Here is a 19,251-nt window from a genome sequence, read left to right as displayed (position 1 = left end):
GTTTTCATATAAGCCTTTAAATGCCACTGAGGAGAAAACCAAGTAAAGCCCAGAAAATATTCAGAGGAAAAGATTTGGTGGAAAAAATCCTTAAAGTGTTTACTGAGTTCGAAGTAGCTGCAGAGAAATCCCATGACTGTTTATTCCATACTTTGCTATTGACATTTATCCTGGAGGATCTGAGAAGGCAGAAAGGGAAAGTGCTTTGGTACTGGTTCATTAGTCTGGAGGTGAGGCAGAAGAATATGTGGAATCGTTTGCTGACCATGCAAGATGTATCTCTTTCAATAATAGAAATATATTTCTATTTTTGTGCTCTTGAGGGAAGCGTTTGTGTTAATGGCTTTCACTGCAGCAATAGCAGTAACATGGGTTCTGTTCAGCCTAATGACCGTACATATCCAGGTCTTGGGAGGGCAGGAGCAGGGGAAGAAAATGGCTGGCATCCTTCTTTCCAGCACCAAATGCATGACCAAATTTATGTCTAAGATCTAAGCTTGCTGTAGGGTTATAAATTCTACCTTGTACTGAGCTTGCAGAAGAATTTGGCTCTTGAAATAGCTTGTCGTTGATTGCTAGACTATCTGTTCTGGTCAAACATCACAGCTAAACTGTTTACTTGAAGACCATTTAGGAGGATATGTATAGCTTAAATATTTTGCATATGCACTGATGAGAACTGACTGCTAGACTAAAGCAGAAATTCCTCTTCTCTTTGTTAGCTCCAACATCCTGACAACAGTATTGAATAAGGCTCTATCTTGAAATGGTGTGGGTGCCCTGCTTTATGTTTGTTTTGGGAGGAAGAACTATTTCTAGTTCCTGTGTTCAGTGGAGGTTTGTCATAAAGTTTCTTGCAGGTCGTAAATATAAAATACGCCTTGCATTCACAACTGAGTTGTAACTCTTTGGTGACGACCAAAATATGGTACATTATTAAAGGTGCTTTCAGGAGGTGTACCTATAAAACAGAGTTATGACAAACTCCCATATCGTTCATGCATGTTTTGCAGGAATATATGCCTTGTCAAGTTGACTGTGATGGAAGAGATTTATTGTACTACACTGAATATACTAATATGTAAGAAACTCTACAGCTTAAGAGGAGTGGCTGGGAAACCACAGGCAGCAGAGCATTGCCCAAATTTAAAATTCACAAGAGTGTCTTAAAATTTTCCAACTTCACTAAAATGATAATATCCTCTTATTCTGGTTTTCTAATTATTAGTTTAGTTTTCCTGTTTGTTCTTGCTGGATGTCTGCTGAGAGACCGCTATGCTATACGTGTATACATAAAAGTTGAGGTTTGACCTTCCTTTGAACCAATCTGTCCTTCTGGCTTCTTTCCTTCTTACACCATTTCTTGGCTGCAGTGTCACAGCAAGGTAGGGTGGTGCTTATTCCTTCTGTTTTCCCAGAAAGGGAAGGGATAGATCTGCTCTGAGCTGTTCTCTCTCCTGGTGCTCTCCTTTCCTCGTCTCTCTCATGCAAACCCTTCTCTGCATCCATTGCCTGCCTCAGCGTTTCTTCTGGCTCCTGAGAAAGGAAGGGAGCATCCCTTTATTGATGGTTTATGGCAGTTTGCAGTCTGAAATCCAGTGGAGCAGCTATGAAAGTTTATATTCAGCAAAAATCTGTCCTTAGGTAAAATTAATAGTATAATTTTATATTCATATTAGTCAGTCTGACAGCTTCCTCCTGGAAGGACATTTTCCCACTGGAATGGTAGCTGCTGATCAACATGCTTCAGATAGGTAGGAGTAAATTATTTAGTTTGTAAAATGTGGCTTAAAGTAGTGGCACTGTTTTGACAAATCATCAGCACTCTGCTGTCAGCAATTATGGTGGTAGTTGTCACTAAAACCACATCTTGCTTGTTTACACAGTAGTGACTAAGTGATACCAGTTTGAAACAGGTCTCTGCTGCTGAAATGCTTTTCATAACGGAAAAGCATCTGTAAGCCTACATATAGAAGGATGAAGGAAGAAGCAGGGAGCCTTTTGTTCTGCAGAAATGCACATCTCCTGTTTTGGAGCGTCATCTCAGCAGTATTTCTCCAAAACTTGGAGTCTTCTTGGTACTGATTCTTGGTATTCAGACTATTCAAAGAGCTTTTTTTTTTTTTTTTTAAGCTGTTCAGCTTTTATACGCACGTATTTCATGCCTTACAGGTTCCTGTACTGCTTGTCCTAGTTGAAGAATAGCTAGATTGTGCTAAGGTACATAACATCACTCATTTTGCTTTGTATCGTTTTTCCAGGTGGTACTTGTTTGTGCAGTGAAATATTTGCTTTCCTTGTTAAATGGTGCTTCGAAGTGTTGCTTTGTCTCATGTAAGAGGAGGTAGATGAAAGGAGCACACCATGGGGGGTGAGTTTTGTGATACCCTTCAATTTTGGTGGGGGATTTTGGTTGTAAAAGCTGAGCAGGGGTGATAGAAAGCATGTCTCTGCACAGTTTACCTTTATCCATTTGGGTAGCGTTGTATTTTGCCTAAGCAATTCGTAATGTTTTCTATCCTGAGGTTTGAGATGGTGGACCCATATCAATAATCAGTGTGAAGCTCTGGACCAAGATTATGATTTAATTTGTATGTCGTCTTGAACAGTGGGATAGTAAAGCCCAGTGCCAAACTTGCACTGATAAAGAATTTATTAAAACATATTGTATTAATGTGGATTTATTGTGGATATGATTTTGTATACACCGCTTTTGTCATTTGTATATTGTGTGCCAACTTCAGCAACTGTACTGCTGCAAAAACAAAACAATGATCTTAAATAATGTTGCATGGTCTCTGTAAATGTTGTTGTGTAGAATAAAGCCTATCAGTGTATAATGTTTCAGACCCATCAAAGGTGTGTGCAGTGCCAACATAAATATTGATAGTACATACATCATTGCAAAAAAATGGACAACCGTGGCAAAGAAAATTGCCCTTTTCCAAGTGTTTCTGGTACCATTTAAGGGTGAATGGTGTTCTTGGGTAACAAATCATGTCTTCTCTGTGCCATTTCCAGACTTCAGATTTGCATTAGCCTACAGCGGTAACAGAACATCGAGTCTCAAAAAAAGCATAGTAACCCGCATCCCCAACATAAACAAATAAACTCCTTTTTTGCTACTACTGTTGTGACAAAAGCAACAAAACAAACTGTTTGGGTTTCTCATCATAGAAAGAGCAGCATCTTCCTCTATCTCCGCCTCAGACTTTTCTGGAAATCTGGGCTTCATTTATTTTTAAACAGTTTTACTTTCCTCTGATGGGACTTTTCAGTTTAAAGAGGTGACAGCTTTTGAAAACTTTTGTTGCACTGTATGTAAAGCAAGAGCTCGTGTAGTACTCGCCTAGCAATGTATATGCTGAATATATTATAATTTATGTGTATGTAGATATAGCACATGGGTTTTATACTGATGTGATGTTGTCTACAATATTCGAATTATTACCTCAGATTGCCAGTCCTATAAATGTAGTGTAAATGGTACAAGCAACTTCTATGAAATTTTTGATAGAATTAATGTATGTCAGAGACTCTGAGAGCATCATCACTTTCTTGCTAAGGGGTGGCACCTTACTATCAGATGCATCTTTACCAGGTCACTTCTGAGCCTTGTTCCTGTGTCACCAAATGCCATTGTTGGTGCCTGTGTGTGGATAGATGGAGAAATCCCACATTCAGTATGGGAAACTCCTGAAGCAGTGGCTTCACCTGTGCTTTAGTTTTGCTGCATGTGCATCATTTTAGTCTCTTTGACATTTCTGGAGCAGTGACTAGCGCTTCCTGAATGCAGTAGGAAAGTCCGTGAGCTGGAGACTTGTTCATTCTTGGAACTATAGCCCAGACTTCCATTTTTTGCTTTGATCCATCTTCAGAGTGATTTTATAGAGGGAAAAAAAATTCATCTCTGGTTTTTAAGCATTGCATTGCAGAAGTAGCACTAGAGAAGTAGCAGGTTGCAATAGTAGCTGTAAGCATGGCAAAAGACGCAGGTTGTTCTTGTCTTACTGAAATGCCTTAATGTTAGGTCTTCATTAATGTAGGAAATCCATGACTGCTGTTAATGCAGCACCCTTACTGCAGGGAACTCTAAATAAAAAGAAGAAAAAAACCCCAAAAAACCAAAATCCAACAACAAAACAATCATCTTTTCACTGTTCTGTATTTTGTTTTAAATGGAGATATCAAGTTGGCATGTACAAAAACGGGAGAGGTTATACCTGAGTAATAACCCAGACACAGCAAACCCATAGTCTAGTAGGATCATTTCAGTAGACTGGTTTTGCAGCCTGTATCAATCCTACTCCAGTGTCCTTATCAGGTATCATTTTTTAATTTCCCAGGTAATAGCACTGTAGAATTATTGTTTGATTTCAGTATGTTCTGCTTGATATACCAGTTTTCTTGTCCTTTGGCAGTTATTGTTTGATTTCAGTATGTTCTGCTAGATATACCAGTTTTCTTGTCCTTTAGCAGAACTTGTGTAATTTTGGGGATAGACTTTATCTTCCTGTCCATTGGCTGTCCTGTTTGCTTCTTCATGGGCTGGCAACTGGACAGCAGTGAACGTGGAAGGTGTCTACTACCACCTTGCCTTGATCTCAGCTTTAGGGAATAGTCCAGGCTTTCCTTCACAGATATTCCTTTCTAACTGTTCTCACAGTTTGGGGGGGAAAAAACTTTCCACAGTGGGCTTCAGAAGGCCAGTACACAATTTTACCCGTTACTCTGATGTTTAAATAGATTTCATTATAGCTAACGAAGGGTGACAGCATGACTGGGAGGCAAGTGGAGTTTCTTAAGCATGAAGGATTTCTGAAATGGAAACAAATCTTGCAGATTTTTTAAAATAATTATGTTAGCAGCAGCTGAAATAATAGCTATGCGGTAGGTTCTTTGCTCTGCATGGGCACCACTTCACAGGAATATCCACAGCCTTTGCTGTCTGTTCATCGTTTATTCCCATTTAGAAATATTGCTTATATATTCAAAATGCTAAATTCTGTATTTATATGTGTGTTTTTGCATTCACATCTGAAGCAAAAATTACATCTGAAATTCAAATATTAATTCTATTAAAGTGTCCCTCAGTTCTGCACTAAGGTTTTCATTATGGTTCTGAAGTTTATTTATTAAATGTTTATGCTGTTGTAAATTTAGGGAGAAAAACCTGACATGTGAGCCACATGTCAGCAGCAATTTGGCCACTTTAATTTTTGTCAAGAATAAACCTCCCCCTGAGGCTTTTATTATGCTCAATAAACTGTGCAACTGCAAAGAGATGTATGCATTCACAAATACGGCAAGTGTAGGAGAATGCCACTTAATCTACTCCTTTGCTTTAAATGTTTTAAGAATGTTTGTATGCACTCAGACAGCATTAAAAGAACATTCTAAAGTCTGTAATCCCCTAAATTCAAAATGCTGGAGTTCAGATTCTGATCCCTGTAGTGCGTACCATGCTCCCCCCATGCACTCAGGTTCTGTGCTATTCATGCTGTTAGCTGTAGGTTTAGTTTCTGTCTTCTTCTTTTTTTTTTTTTCTTTGGGGCAGTTTAATGTATAATGTGATGCTAATATCACATTAATTGCAGAAAAAAAGTAATTTATTCAATTAAATTAAAATCATAGAATCTTAGAATGGTTTGGGTTGGAAGGGTCCTTGAAGAACACCTAGTTCCAACCCCTCAGCCACAGGCTTCCATGAGAACATCTGTCACAAGACCAAGTTGCTCAAAACCCCGTCCTACCTGACCTTGAACACTGCCAGGGATGGGGCAGCCGCAGCTTCTCTTGGTAACCTGTACCAGTGCCTCATCACCCTCACAAGAAAGAATTCCTTCCTAATATCTCATGTAAATCTACCCTCTTTCAGCTTAAAGCCATTCCCATTTGGCGTATCCCTACACGCGCTGTACTGGAAGGCTGCTGTAAGGTCTCCCTGAAGCCTTTTCTTCTCCAGGCTGAAGAAGCCCAGCTCTCAGCCTGCCTCCATAGGAGACGTGCTCCAGGCCTCTGAGCATCTTTGTGGTCTCTTCTGGACTTGCTCTAACAGATCCTACTTATGTTGGCCTCAGGGCTAGATGTAGTACTGCATGGTTGTGATTTCATGTTCAGCTCTATACTCCTCAAGGAGACTTTTAAAATTGCTTATATGTTGGAGACAGGAGGGAGGATGTCTGAGGACCATGATGGGACAGTGCTGTGCCTTTGCCCTTCTTCCCCCAAGAGGAGATCTCCAAGTGGAGATGCTCTCTCCTTGCAAGTTACGGTTGGTTTCCCTGTTTTTCCTGAATGTCAGCTTTTAGGTATACTGGTAAACAGTAACACTTACTTTTGCCTATAGGAAGTAATACCTTATACCAAGCAATTTGTACTTAATTTCTGTAATTCTAGTGATTTAGTTTCTGTTTCCTGTGTTATGTAAAACTAATTCTGGTTTAGATGTAAACAATAGTTACACCACTGTTGTTTCCCTTCTGTAATAACCCATATTTAATGAAGTGGAGAGTAAGTAATAAATACCAACTGTTAGCAGACTTGCCTGCTGGAAACAGAAGCAGGTATAATTGCTTTTTAGTACATTAGTGCCATCATTCCTGTGATTAGGCAGGAGCTGGTCTGAGAAGTTTATAACGTGACCAGAATCAGTACTTGCATCGTCATCACCAAACATGCATCTGTGCTGCTGTGAGGAGCCTCCTTGGGTCCAAACTTGACTTTGCCTCTTTCTCAGGAGTTTTATCTTCTAACTCGAAACCTGGTATCCAAGAACCCAGAATGAAACAGTTGTGCAAGTCTGGTCTTACGATAAATTCAAAATTCCTTTTCTGCAGTCCATTCAGTAAATTTTAACTTGTGCAGCCTTTTTCTACGAGGGATTTGAGCAGGATTTTCCCTTTGCCAAGATCAATTTCTGTGTAGATGTTGTGGGTTGTGGTATATTTAAGAATGATGTTCCATGGATTTTAAAACTGGTGAATACCATAATATTTATTGGATTAACCTCTGAACTTTCTAGTCTTAAAAATACCTCAAAACATCCAGACATGAAGCAGACAGGGTTTTGGGGTTTTTTTTTATAGCCGCAGTTTGGGTATAATTTACTTCATTTGTCATCTTCTGTAATTGTTTTTCCAACAGTACATCTACTGCAGAGACAATATGTAGATTTCAGTAAGCTGTGAAAAGCTGTTAATGAGAGGAATAACAATATAGATATGTGGAGGTAGTTACTTGCATTCATTTTTTGTTAAATAGAATTTTCTTTATCCTTCTTATTTTCATCCTTTATTATTAATAATGTTGTGTTTTTTCCCAAAAACCTGATGTGGTGTATGCAACTTCTGCAGACAGCTATTACTTAGAGGGCAATTTGTTTCAATTAGCCTGAATTAGCTAAATTGGTTTTAAAATGACAAGGAAGTATTTTAAGCTGCTAACCTGAGCTGAAAGCCAGCTTGCCCCTCATCATGTGCATTATAGCTGAAATTAAAAATAAACCCTTTTTTCCAGTGCAGGGAACTGTAAGAAAATTAAGAGCCCGCTTAGTAATAAAGTGCCAGTAGGACTTAAGCGTTGAGCCATACTGGTAGTTTTATGATGTGTTATTTGATAATTTCCTGCACAGCTTGTGTTACAGCACAGGTTACAGTTTTATACATTTGAATTCCCCGAGCCTTTTTTCTGTACGGCTTGAGAAGCAGTCTATGTATGGGACTTATTTGTAACTGCTTTGAATTTTCTTTCTTCTGTTATTTTGTTTGCAGACTTGATGGCTTTTATGCAGCAATAAAGTCAGTAAGTACAGTGTTTACATCAGGCATCTTGCTCCAGCGTGCACCTTCTACAGAATGCAGAATCCTAGAACAGTTTGGGTTGGAAGGGACCCTAAAGACCATCTAGTTTCAAACCCCCTGCAAACACAAAAGCAAGTTGCTGAAAGCAGGTTCGCCCTGTCCAACCTGGTCTTCAACACTGCCAGGGATGGAGCAGCCACAGTTTCTCTGGGCAGCCTGTGCCAGTATCTCACCCCCCTCGCAGTAAAGAGCTCTCTCATATCTCATCTAAATCCATTCTCTTTCAGTTTAAAGCCATTCATTCTTGTCCTATCCCTACATGCCCTAGTCAACAGTCCTTCTCCAGTTTTCTTGTCTGCCCTTTTAGGTACTGGGAGGATACTCTGAGATTTCCCCAGAGCCTCCTCTTCTCCAGGCTGAACAACCTCAGCTCTCTTAGCCTGTCTCCATAGCAGAGGTGCTCCAGCCCTATGAGTATCTTCATAGCCCTCTGTCCTATGAGGGATCACAAGTCCCCTTGTTTGAAGGAGGCTGACAGCTCCGTGTCTGTCTTCAGAGTTGCAGCTGATGCCCCTTGTCCTCCACTCAGTCTCCAGACCTGCAGATCCCCAGCAGCTGCTGCAGCAGCCCAAAGTTTTGTGCAAGCCAGTAATACCTTTTCTTTCTTGTTTCAACCTCCTTTTTCTCCTGCTAGTTTTGAATGCCTTGCTGTGTGGAGTTCTGTCTGGAGGACTGCAGTCCAACTCAGTGTTCTTGTGCCAGTGTCTCATCCAGCTGTTCCTTAAGATCTCCTAGCCCTGCTGCTGAGCTGGATTGTTCTTACATCTTTTCCTTTAATTTTTCTTTGTTGATTGTTCAAGTGCAGTGAGTCAACTGGCTGTATCTTCATCTGTTTTTCTATATAGTGACCTTCATAACTGCACCAGATGACATTTTCTTCACTTATTCATAAATCGTTTCCTGTTCTTTTTTCACACTTTTTCTCTTCTGCTTTTTTTCCCCTAGTGTAGTGCTTTATTTTACAGCTGTCAGCAGTTATCTGAAGCATACCAATGTCACTACACCAGTTAGATAACTATTTCTTAACACCATCTCTTTGTACATACATATCTCTATATATAGATACATCTCCCCCAGTTAAGATCTCCAGTCTCTGGTTCTTTACTTAGGAGAAAATGCAACAATTTTTGTATTGGCATGGGCCTACTGAGCATTTGTTTTATATTTGGACTTAGCTGTTCTTGTCCTTCATGAAGGAGAGACAGTGGCTGGTAAAGACCAGCTTTGTGAATGTGCTGTACTAGCAGAAAAGAGTGTATCCATATGTATATTCTGTGCAGGCGTAAGCTGCATTTCTGCTCCCTTTCAGGCCCTTTGGGCAAACTCACTTTTCTGTGTTTCTTTCTTCACATTCCCTTCTAATTTTTTGATGATGCACTGAAAGGAAAATAAAGATAACTTGGATATGCTGTTACATTAGTTGTTTTCTTTTATATTGCTTTCATCTCATGCTATATATTGGACACTGTGTAACGTACAGTGCAGTTAAGAAATAATACAGTTCATTAAAACACAACAAAGCTCTGTATTCTGTGTGTACTCCATAAATTAGTGCCTTGCGAAAGTACCAAAGAGCAATGAAGTGTTTCAGTCCAGCTAACACTCACTTGGAGGTTTTCTTGGACACAATTAACACTAGCAACGTTGATGAAACGATTTGTTTTAAATTTGCTGGTGGCTAGATACAGAAATATGAGAACTAAAAGCTGGCATGTCCATTCCTAGTAAATATTATTAAGAAGAACTGTTCATTATGAGGGATTTAGATTCAGTGGCAAGGGAAAACAAAGCTGGAAGGAAGAATATTTCTTCATACTCACAGAGGTGTCGTAGTGGGTTTTAACAACACAGAACTTTCAGCAATTCCATGGTAAGAAGAGGCAACGAAGACCTTATTAGCGCAGAATGAAATTAACACAGATCAGTATTTGCCACTGGTGTTTTAGAGAAAGAAAATGGAAACACTTTCAACATTCTTCCAGAGAGAAATAAATGAGGTGGGAGGTTTAGAACCAGCAACCAACCAAACTTCCTTCATTACCCTGATTGGCGCCTGAGCTGCTCTTCATCAAGAAGTATCTTAAATTATCAGGAAAGGCCAGGCTGAGTAGGAGAAGGGCAAGAAGGAGGGAGGGAAGGAAGAAAATGAAGTTTGTGAAACTAATTAATGTGTAGCATGTGAAGTTATTTTCCTTCAGTTATGCAGATTTAGAACTCACTATTTACACGTATTTTTTTTCTGCATTTTTTGGCAGTCAGTTCATAACTATATTGAGATATTTAAGACGAGGGGCATAAGGTTGTGCTGTCTCTCCTAGATGGCAGTGTGACTGACAGTGCCAGTGGAGTAATGGCCTAAAAGACAGAAATGGGTACACCACTGCTCTGGTGGTGTGTTGCCTCAGCACTGGCCTATTACCAGGTCATGCCTGTGCTGACGATCTGGTACCAGCCCTTCGTTTTTTCATAGTTAGCTTTCAGTCAAATCAGTAAGCTGATCCACAGGTCCTTGACTGCTTTTTTGCTGGATGTAATGTAAGTCACATGGGAACATGAGCTTGGTGGTGAGAAAGACCAGGACTGTCCCTTTGGATGATAACTTGCTAAAATCAAGCTTGTTAAATCAAGCTTGTCCTGCATCTGTGTGGGGAAAAAAGCACAATGAAGAAGTGGTTTTGCTGCCACAGCAAAACATGGCCATGTTGTTTTTTTTTGTGGAGATGTTGTTTTAGCAGTTGCAGTGGTAATCACAATCCTGTCTTCTCGTGTCCCTGTTTTTCCCAACCCACCTGCATTTGAAGAGGTTCTTGGGTTTGCAATCATCTGTAGCTTTTTCTTTTCCAATCTTACGTCAACATTGCTTTTTTTAGTGTATGCAGCACTTGCTTCCCAAGGTCCCGGATGGGTCTCTGTGTGCTTGCAGACTATTGATGTCAGTGCGACTGTTAAAACCTAGAAGAGGGTGGATTTCAGGCCAGGAATGTTTTTTCTCCCAGTCATGGGCTGAATCCTATTCCAACTTTTATTCTAACAGCTACCATGAAAAGCATGTGTTTTGAGCATCAGAGGCTGCTATTTGTTCCAGGATACAATAATTCCATTTTCAAATAGGAAATGTACAAACATCCTGTCCACTTCTGTGATGAACATTTTCAAAAAAACATCTCTTAAGATAATACTAAAAGGGATACATCAAAGAGGAATCTTGGAAAAAAATTTGCCCCCCATCTTCAATAAACCTGCAAAACAAAGCCCTGGATAGGATGTTGGTGTTAGTAATATTTTTCATTGCTTCCTTGTTGATGGAGGATCTGAGGTGGGGAGGGTTTATCTATTTATAAAGCTTTTTCTGTTCCAGCCATTTAAATATAGTCAGTTTCATTCTGATTTATGAATGATAATTAAGATATACTGCAGAAGCTTTCTGTTCCTTCAGGTCTACATCTACCTGCTGCAGCCTTCATACATGCAGTTGTGAAAGTACTAATTAAATTACACTGCTCATGATTATTGCTGTATCCTCTGGAATGTGATACCTCCAGGAATGGGTTGCTCCAAACCCTTTGTTTTACCCTCAGAACTGGGGTTTTGTTGTTTATAGTGTTATGCAAAGGATAATGAGATTGTTTCCTCCATTTATTGAGGTTTAGGAATACATCAGAGACTTTGTTCAGACCATTGCTCTGTAGCTGGAAGTAACCAATATTCCTTCCATTACAAGAGTTTTTAATTATGGACATTATGTTTTTTTACCAGGAAGCTTTTGTGTAAACAGAGAATATGATTGAAGTACATGTCCTTAGTTTTGTCTTTCTGTGACCTGACTGAGCCCTTAAATTTCTCAGAATGAGGCAAGCCAGCAACAAAGCTCAAAGCAGGGTTTTAGGCTGCAACATATAATGATGCCACATCGCCTTTAGGCAGGCCAAAATACTCTATTTTTAAATCCAAGATAATTCTTTGAAGTATTTATCCCAGTCAGAAAAGGCAGTGGGATCAGCGCAAAGTATGTTTTATTTATGCCAGAGGTACAAAGTTGAGGTTTTCATTCAGAGATAACAGCTACTGTGACTTTTTGCAGAGATTTAGGCCAGAAAGTGGGAATTCTTTGATTTTTTTTATTGTTTTTTTTTCCCCAGTTACACATTCCTCTGAAAAATCAGTTTAGTTTCTTTGTTGGGTTGTTTGCTTACTGCAGAGGAACAGGTCAGTGCTGCAAAGCAGCTACTGTCTAAGGATATGAAATTATTTCTGCATAGTAATACAGAATATGATTGTACAGGTTTCTAGCTGTGTTCACATTTGTTTAGTTTCCACTGGTGGGCTCTCCAGCAAAGCTGGTGGTCTTGTTCCACTAGGAGAAACTTCTCTTGTTCCCTCTCTGTTTTGCATGTTGAAGAATCTTCAGATGCAGAGCCTGCAGGGTTTGCGTGTACTGGGTTTCGCCTGTGTACCCTGTCATTGCTAGAGTTGATGAAGACGTATCAAAAAATATAGGAAGGTTCAATAGATTTATGGAAATAATTAAGGGAAAACTTTTGCTTCTTTTTATGGTTATAACATTTGGTATTTTATTAAAAATTCAAAATGCCAAATCTGACATGTTTTTATTCTAGACACTTTTAATGAAAAGGAAAACAGTCACAGTACTGCTGGAGAGCCAAATGTTAAAGATGTAATTGCCCTGAATTCCCTTTCATATTTATACCTCAGGTCATTTTCTAGACGAATATTTAAAGTTGCATGGAAATTATTTTATTTGGTCTCTTTCAGAGTTGAAGTAGGTGTTACTCCTTTTAGAAAGAAACGATCTGCATGGTTTTTTGGCAATATTTGGTAAGAGAATAACAGAGCACAGATTTTTCTTGTAATTTATATCATTACAAAAAGTACATGGATGCTAAATCACTAAGAGACATTATTTGAATGAATTTCCAACTTGGTTTTTAAGCAAAAGTCAGATTATTTCTTGGACACCTAACTATAAAAATATTTTAACAGTTTTTTTTCTTGACCCTGTAGTTACATATTTTATTTTATACAATGCCTGTGATGGTAGCACTGAGAAAGGCTAATAGGTGCTACCAGTGAAAAAGCACAGGAATCACCAGTAAAAAGTCAGAAAATACCTAGCAGGTCCATAGGCCCTCCCTGTGGAGATGCCACTCTGAATTGACTCTCTTAAAGTGTCCCGCTTTCTTTTGGACTCTTTTTGGCAGGGTGCAGGAAAGGGAAGGTTGATGAGTGCAATTTCAGCATGGGTCACAGTAACCAGGAGAAGGCAGGGAATATTATCTGTGTTGTGCCACTCTCTGTAGTATCGTATCGGCTGTTAACAAGACTGAGCTGGATAAACAACTCTAGTAAGAATGTTACTGGAGTTTCCATCTACATTAAGAGCTGTCACCTATGCCCTCTTATGTACAGAGGTCTTCTGGGGGCCTGGACTTGTTTTCAGTTTGTGCGAGACTTGATTTCAACTGGCGGTAGCGTATTGTCACTTGTAGGTGACAATCCTTAGTTCCCAGACAGTTCTGGCAGAAAGGTGCCATCAGCAATGACAGAGGAAAACCTTTCTAAACCACCTCACCACACCAGCTGGCCTCTTGACTCCGCTCTGCTCTCAGAGTAACAGACCCTCTCAGACAGCCCAGAGAGACATGGTATCATATCTACATGTTAGAGCTCAGGCCAGTATAGCATACATATATTTGTTAGTAGAGGTGGGAGTGTCCTGTTAACAATAGTGGAGCACCTGTTAGGTGAGAGGATGCAAGGTTTCTTCTTGTTGAAGGCATCTGTCAAGCATGTACCAGCCTGTCCTTTTTAGTTATCCCCTACGGCCTCCCTAATCTGGAGAGGTCTGTGTTCAGCTCAACCATGGTACATATAACAGTAAAGTCAGTTTAGCTATGAGCCGTGATGCCTTTTCTTTTGCCCTTGGGGAACTGAAGTTTTTTAGGGGGCTGGCTGAAGTGTTCCTGCTCATAAACTTGTTTTTTCAGTTGAGTCAGAACCTGGAGTTCAGTCATAGGACTGTTTCTGAGTCCCACCCTTATCCTGTACCAGTAACAGCCTTTTCTATAAGTCACATCTTGTTGATGCGTAGAATGTGGCATCTGAAATAATTTTAAGAAGTTTTAATACCATCCCAGTCAGATTACCTAAATGTGGTACTTGTAGAATGCACATAGTTTGGTTTTCAGATACAGCTGTGATTTATTTTTCTGCTTATTCTGTGTGTTTTTAGTATAATATCTAGCATATCATATAGGCCTTGCCAAGGAAAGTTTATAAACTAGACTTTAATATTAAAAATGTCTCATTATACAAAAAACATACAGTGGGAACACAAGGTTGAGCAACACAGTCTTTAGGCTATGTTAAAAAGTTGAGCCCGTAAATTCTAATTTGTCAAATAATTTAAGGAGCTTAAGAATAAAACCAGATGCTTTAAGAAAGGATGCCAAATAACTGAGAATAGGGGGGGAATAGAAGTGGGAAAGCTGTGCAAAGAGGCCAAGGGCAAAAGCATGGCAACAAGAAGTAAAAATAGCAGGATAAAGATCATACCGCTACCAAAAAATAGCCTGTAATTCCTCGCGTGTATGTGAAACTTGAATAGTGACCAAAATAAACTTCATGGAAGAGAAATAAGAGATATTTGCATAGAAGCTCTCCAGAGCTCCTATGTATGGATATAGGTAATGAAGTATCTCCTTGTGAAATAACTATTTATCCAGTGGAATAAAATCAAGCCAGATTCAGTTTTGTTTCTTTATTCCTTTAGTTGCTGGGATTAAAGATTTCACTTTTGGGTAGTTTAATCTGCAGTTCTTTAAAAATATAATCTCTCATGATTGTATATAAGGAAAACATTAGTTACATAATTTTGTATTTTAATTAATTTACCCTCTTTGATTTTTGCCTTATTTCTAAGCAGTAGAGTTTATTGCAAAACTTTGGAAAATGTTGAAACAGAATATATTTTAAGTGTTGAGAAATGTCAAGCATTTTATCTTGATTTCCTACAGTTGTGCTCTTGCAAATTCAATTTACCAGTTCACTAAAATGCTGGTTTTGAAACTATTGCTTCTAAATGTAAAGGAAAGGAAGTTTATGGACTCAGAAATTGAGTTCAGAAGTAGCCCTGATTAAATTTTTGCAGGCTTCTTGCCTACATGTTTTGTTCTGACATTTTGTGGAGCCTTTTATGTAGGAAACAAAATGTTTCTTTAAAGCAGCACTTTTGCCTACAAAACACATGCATTCCGTTTAGCTCATCAGATTAATTTGCTGTCAGATTCTTGCACTTTCATTCTAGGATATTTTTAGGTTTATATATACGTATCTGTGGCTCTTTAAGTTAAAGCTCATTCTCAGTATTTATTTTGAAGGGGATTTTTTTTCCTTTCTATAATGGGATGAATTAAAAATAGCCAAAATTAAGTCAAAAGGACAAGCAAGGCAAACTAATCTGATTTTGAGCTACTGAGCTGGCATACACCCCAAGAGAGGGATTGGCACTGGGCTTTTTATGTTGCTGTCAAAGCTACCTTTAAGTGCAAATTTCTTTTCAAGTGAAGTCCAGCTTAGTGCTCTTATCAGTACTCATCCCAACCAAATAAGCTCTTCTCAGAAAATAGGGAATCGATAGACTGTAAGTTTAGTGACTTAAAACCTGTCAGGGCACTGAATAATACCAGGACCTGGGGATTTGCCTGTAGAAAGCCTCTCAGAAGTTGGTCATGCTCTCAGCAGCAGCATTAACTTCTAGTCTATGGTTTTCTTTGGGGAAATGGAGTGACATTTTGTATATAACTAGCCTGGGGCATCAGTCTTGGGATACCTATCTCACAGAGAGGCATTGTAATGAATGAGCATTGAGAAGTCAAGTGTGTCCATGTTTCGACAGTTAATGATGTTCTCTGATTTACAGAGTGCCTCAAGCATCTCTAACTTCTTTTAACTTTCTCATCAATGCTGTCATTAAAAGCTGTCTTTTAAAATTTATCTTTTCTGTAACAAGCTTTTTGGTGGTTGGGCTTCCTTTCTGTCTACCCTTTTCCTCCCTGTGTATGCATTCTCGTGAAGCAATATTGTTATTCTTTGGCTGCAACAATATACCAGTATGTTGGTTCTAAAATTGATTTCTCAGTCTTCTACGTGCAGTGTGTCTGCCAGGGTTTTTTTTTTATCCCCAATATTTCCTGTTGGTATTTTATTTGTCTCTATTTAGATTAGTTTCTGTCACACCCACAGCATTCCCAAATCCTGTTTTACCCTTTTTTTTGCTCAGTGTTGGCACTATTTCTTTCAACCATACTCACGATACTGGGATTTTTTCAGATGTTGTTTGCTCAGTCTCTGTTTGTGTCACAGCTTCAGTCTCCAAGAAACAGCCCACTTTTTGGTACAGGAACCCTTGACTCCAGCAGTTTCCTGCTTTAAATTATTTTCTCACATTTTTTGTCCTGATCTGTCAAGACACCTCCGGAAGCATATTTTTCCATTCTGCTCTTCTCTTTTGGTTTCACCACAGTTCATCCCTTTAGTATGTTCTTCTGCTCAAAATAGAGAGTTTACAGTGGCTTTGGCAGAGAAGCAGTATTGTAGTGGCATTTTGAAAAGCTGGAAATAAAGCTAGGTGTGAGCGTGAGGTGCGGTCAGTAGTTGAGATAATGCAGTGCCATTGAAGGAACGTGTTGCTTAAGGGGTTTAAAGGCAACTGCATCTTCAGATGATGTGCAGGAAGAATGGGGAAGGTTTAGACATGGTTTATTTAATTAAGTATAGTAAACAGAGCCAAGTTGGAGATAACACCTTGGATATGTTTTTCTAAGAATAATACTGGGGTTCTCCTGGCCTCTGGGATAAGAGGATGAGGGGAGGACTTGCAGGAAAAGATTAAGAGCTATGCTTCCATTGTGTTATCTTGCACCACTGTGTGAATATCCCCAAGTAAATGTTAAAGCTGTGTGGCTTGGATTTAGTTCAGAAAGCTCTGGAGAGCCAAGGTAGATTGGCAAGTCATCAGCTTAAAGATTACAGCTGATTTGTTTTTTATGAGCGGGACGCAGCCACGATCCTTGCTTTGGACAGCCATTATGAAACTCTCTTGGAAAATAAGAGGTGGGATGGCTGTGAAAAAAATCCAGATGGAATTTAAAAAAAATAATAATAATAGTGGCATTCTAGCAAGCAAAATTTCAAGAAAGCAATACTGCCAGTGTGGTGTGAAGTTTCTGACAGAGATGTCGATGGAGGTGTCTAGAAATGTGTAGGTAGATATGTGGATAGATAAACCCGTGCAGCCCTGTCTGAGAGTCTTTCTGTTATGCTGCTGATCTGCCCCTTTTGTTCTGGGCCCTGTTTTCTTTGATGGCACCTGCATGTTTTGAAATTTTACCCGACAGTACATCGTCTCAGTCACACCTCTCAGCAAACCAGCTTCTGCTGTGCAATCGGCACAGACTCTCTGCCTCAAACTTCTGGACATGGTGCAAGCTGGGATGGAGGTTCTAAGTACGAGGAATGTGTTGGTTTAATACAAGCATTCTGCAAGGGGAAAAAAAAAAAAGCTGTTTATTTTACAAGGACTTTGAAGTACATAGCAGCAAGGAAATGCACTGCAGGAGAGGTGGGATTTGTAAAGCCTCAGGGCAGCAGACAATATTCAGTGCATGTTCAGAGCACAGTGCTGTCTGTGCCTCTGGTAGCGGTCTAGACTCTTATCAGTGGAGCCTATTCATGGTACACAGGTCCAGCTCAGTGTTCTTTAAGCCATTACATCTTCATCAGTTGTTACACATGGAAAAAAACAGTGAGGCAGAGAATAGTGGTTGTGCAGGTGTAGTACAGGTAGTGAAGAGGGGGAGAGGGAAAATCCAGAGTTCTTCCATCCTCAGGAGAAAATACTGAAGTGAGGGCACAGCATCAGGCCAAAACACAGGACACAGCATCTTCCCAGATACCAAGTGCCTGAGAGTTTGGGGAAAAAAATTGATGAATACAGAAAATAATAATTGAAAACCTGAGTGACAGCAAAAGCAAGATTGGCTACAAGCCCTTTCTGCCGAGAAGATAATCTTGATCTCAACAGCTTCCAACTGTATACCTCAGAGGCTGTCTGCTAACTGAATCAGAAAAATGTGAGTAATTTATTCACAAGAGGCAGGTATTTCAGTGAGTTTTTGAAAGCCAAGGCTGTAAGATAAGCTACTTGTTAGCCATGTTAATCTGTTTCGTAGGAAACAGCCATATTATACTTTGCTGTTGCTTTTGATGAAAATTTGAGCAATATTACTTTCCTCACAAAGTGTGTTGTGTGCTAGAGTGCTGAGAAATGGTGAACCAAAAGGTGGTGTGTGTTGCTGGAGTAAAGGGTGCACAGCTGTTCCTGAGATGATGACTGCAGGGTGTCTGTAAAGCACTTTTTAAGAATAACTCCATTATAAACAAGCCTGGAAGGATCTTTCCCACCAGCTGTGACCCTGCACTCATCCCCACCACCACCCCCAAAGGAGCCATGGTGAGGATGGCTGAGAGTCAGGAGTCTGACTTCTTTTCTACCAAGGTGTGACCTTGGTCAGAGCATTTAACTTTGTGTCTGAGATTTCCTTTCTGTGGATAGGACACACAAGAGTGGTGATAGCTCATATGTCTTCATGTGAGGCATCTGCATGTCACATTTCAACACAGTTAATATACCGGGCATGTAGGAAGTAGTCCTCCAGATGTACCCAAGGGGAAGGGTTTGGGTTCATGTTGCCAGAGGGTGATGGGTTAAAGCAGTGGTCCAAGTCCTGGGGCACTGCCAGCACTCACTGTTCTGCAAAATAGCAATCTCCCCATGAAATGAAAGCACAAGCAGCCTTTATATTTTGGGTTCTTCTGAATTTCAGATCTGCTTTTCTTTAGAAATGTTGGCTCAGGTTTGCTTAAATTTCTGTTTAAACTCCTGGAAATTAAAGGTTGAATATTTTTGGGAACTTACCAAGTATTAAACTGAGTTGCATAAGCTGCTTCACTACATACTCCTGATAAAAAGGTATGTGCTTTTTGTTGTCTCAAGGCTCACCATGAAATCTGAAAACTTCAGGCTGTGTCACTTTAATAATATACAAACACACTAAGCAATACAAAAGGCTTAAAATCAAAGCTGTGCTGTTATCTCTTCAGACCAGGAGCTTTTTCAAGAAAGTTCTAATGCAGAAGCAGAATAACTTCCAGTTGCATCTTTGAAGTTTTTTAAGCATGATATCATGGACATTTAATCCGTGCTGTGACTGCTCTTAAAAATAGTGAGAAATTGCAAAGTGAAGCAGTAAAGGAAAGAAACTGTTTGAACATTTAATCAGCCTCACTTGATAGTCTGCTGGTTCTGTCC

At 39.5% G+C, this 19,251-nt stretch overlaps 1 protein-coding gene across 3 annotated transcripts in view; it reads left to right on the top strand.

Annotated features, from left to right (window-relative positions):
- The window catches only part of PPM1L (protein phosphatase, Mg2+/Mn2+ dependent 1L), a 105,193-nt gene that overhangs the window by 39,959 nt on the left and 45,983 nt on the right, over positions 1–19,251 (top strand). Inside the window, exon 1 of one of the 3 annotated variants that reach the window (XM_061371658.1) lies at positions 2,259–2,371. The exons of the other annotated variants lie outside the window; for them this stretch is intronic. The gene's annotated coding sequence lies outside the window, so the exon portion shown is untranslated. Of the gene's footprint in view, positions 1–2,258; positions 2,372–19,251 lie in introns of those variants that run through there. 3 annotated transcript variants of the gene reach the window in all.

Source organism: Neopsephotus bourkii, unplaced genomic scaffold (genome assembly GCF_033783945.1).
Source record: "Neopsephotus bourkii isolate Nb327-2 ecotype Australia unplaced genomic scaffold, CSIRO-AGI_Nbou_v1 NB_1574, whole genome shotgun sequence".
Taxonomy (NCBI): Eukaryota; Metazoa; Chordata; class Aves; order Psittaciformes; family Psittacidae; genus Neopsephotus; species Neopsephotus bourkii.
Note: the sequence above shows the minus strand (reverse complement) of the source record. Positions and strands in the feature narration are given on the sequence as shown.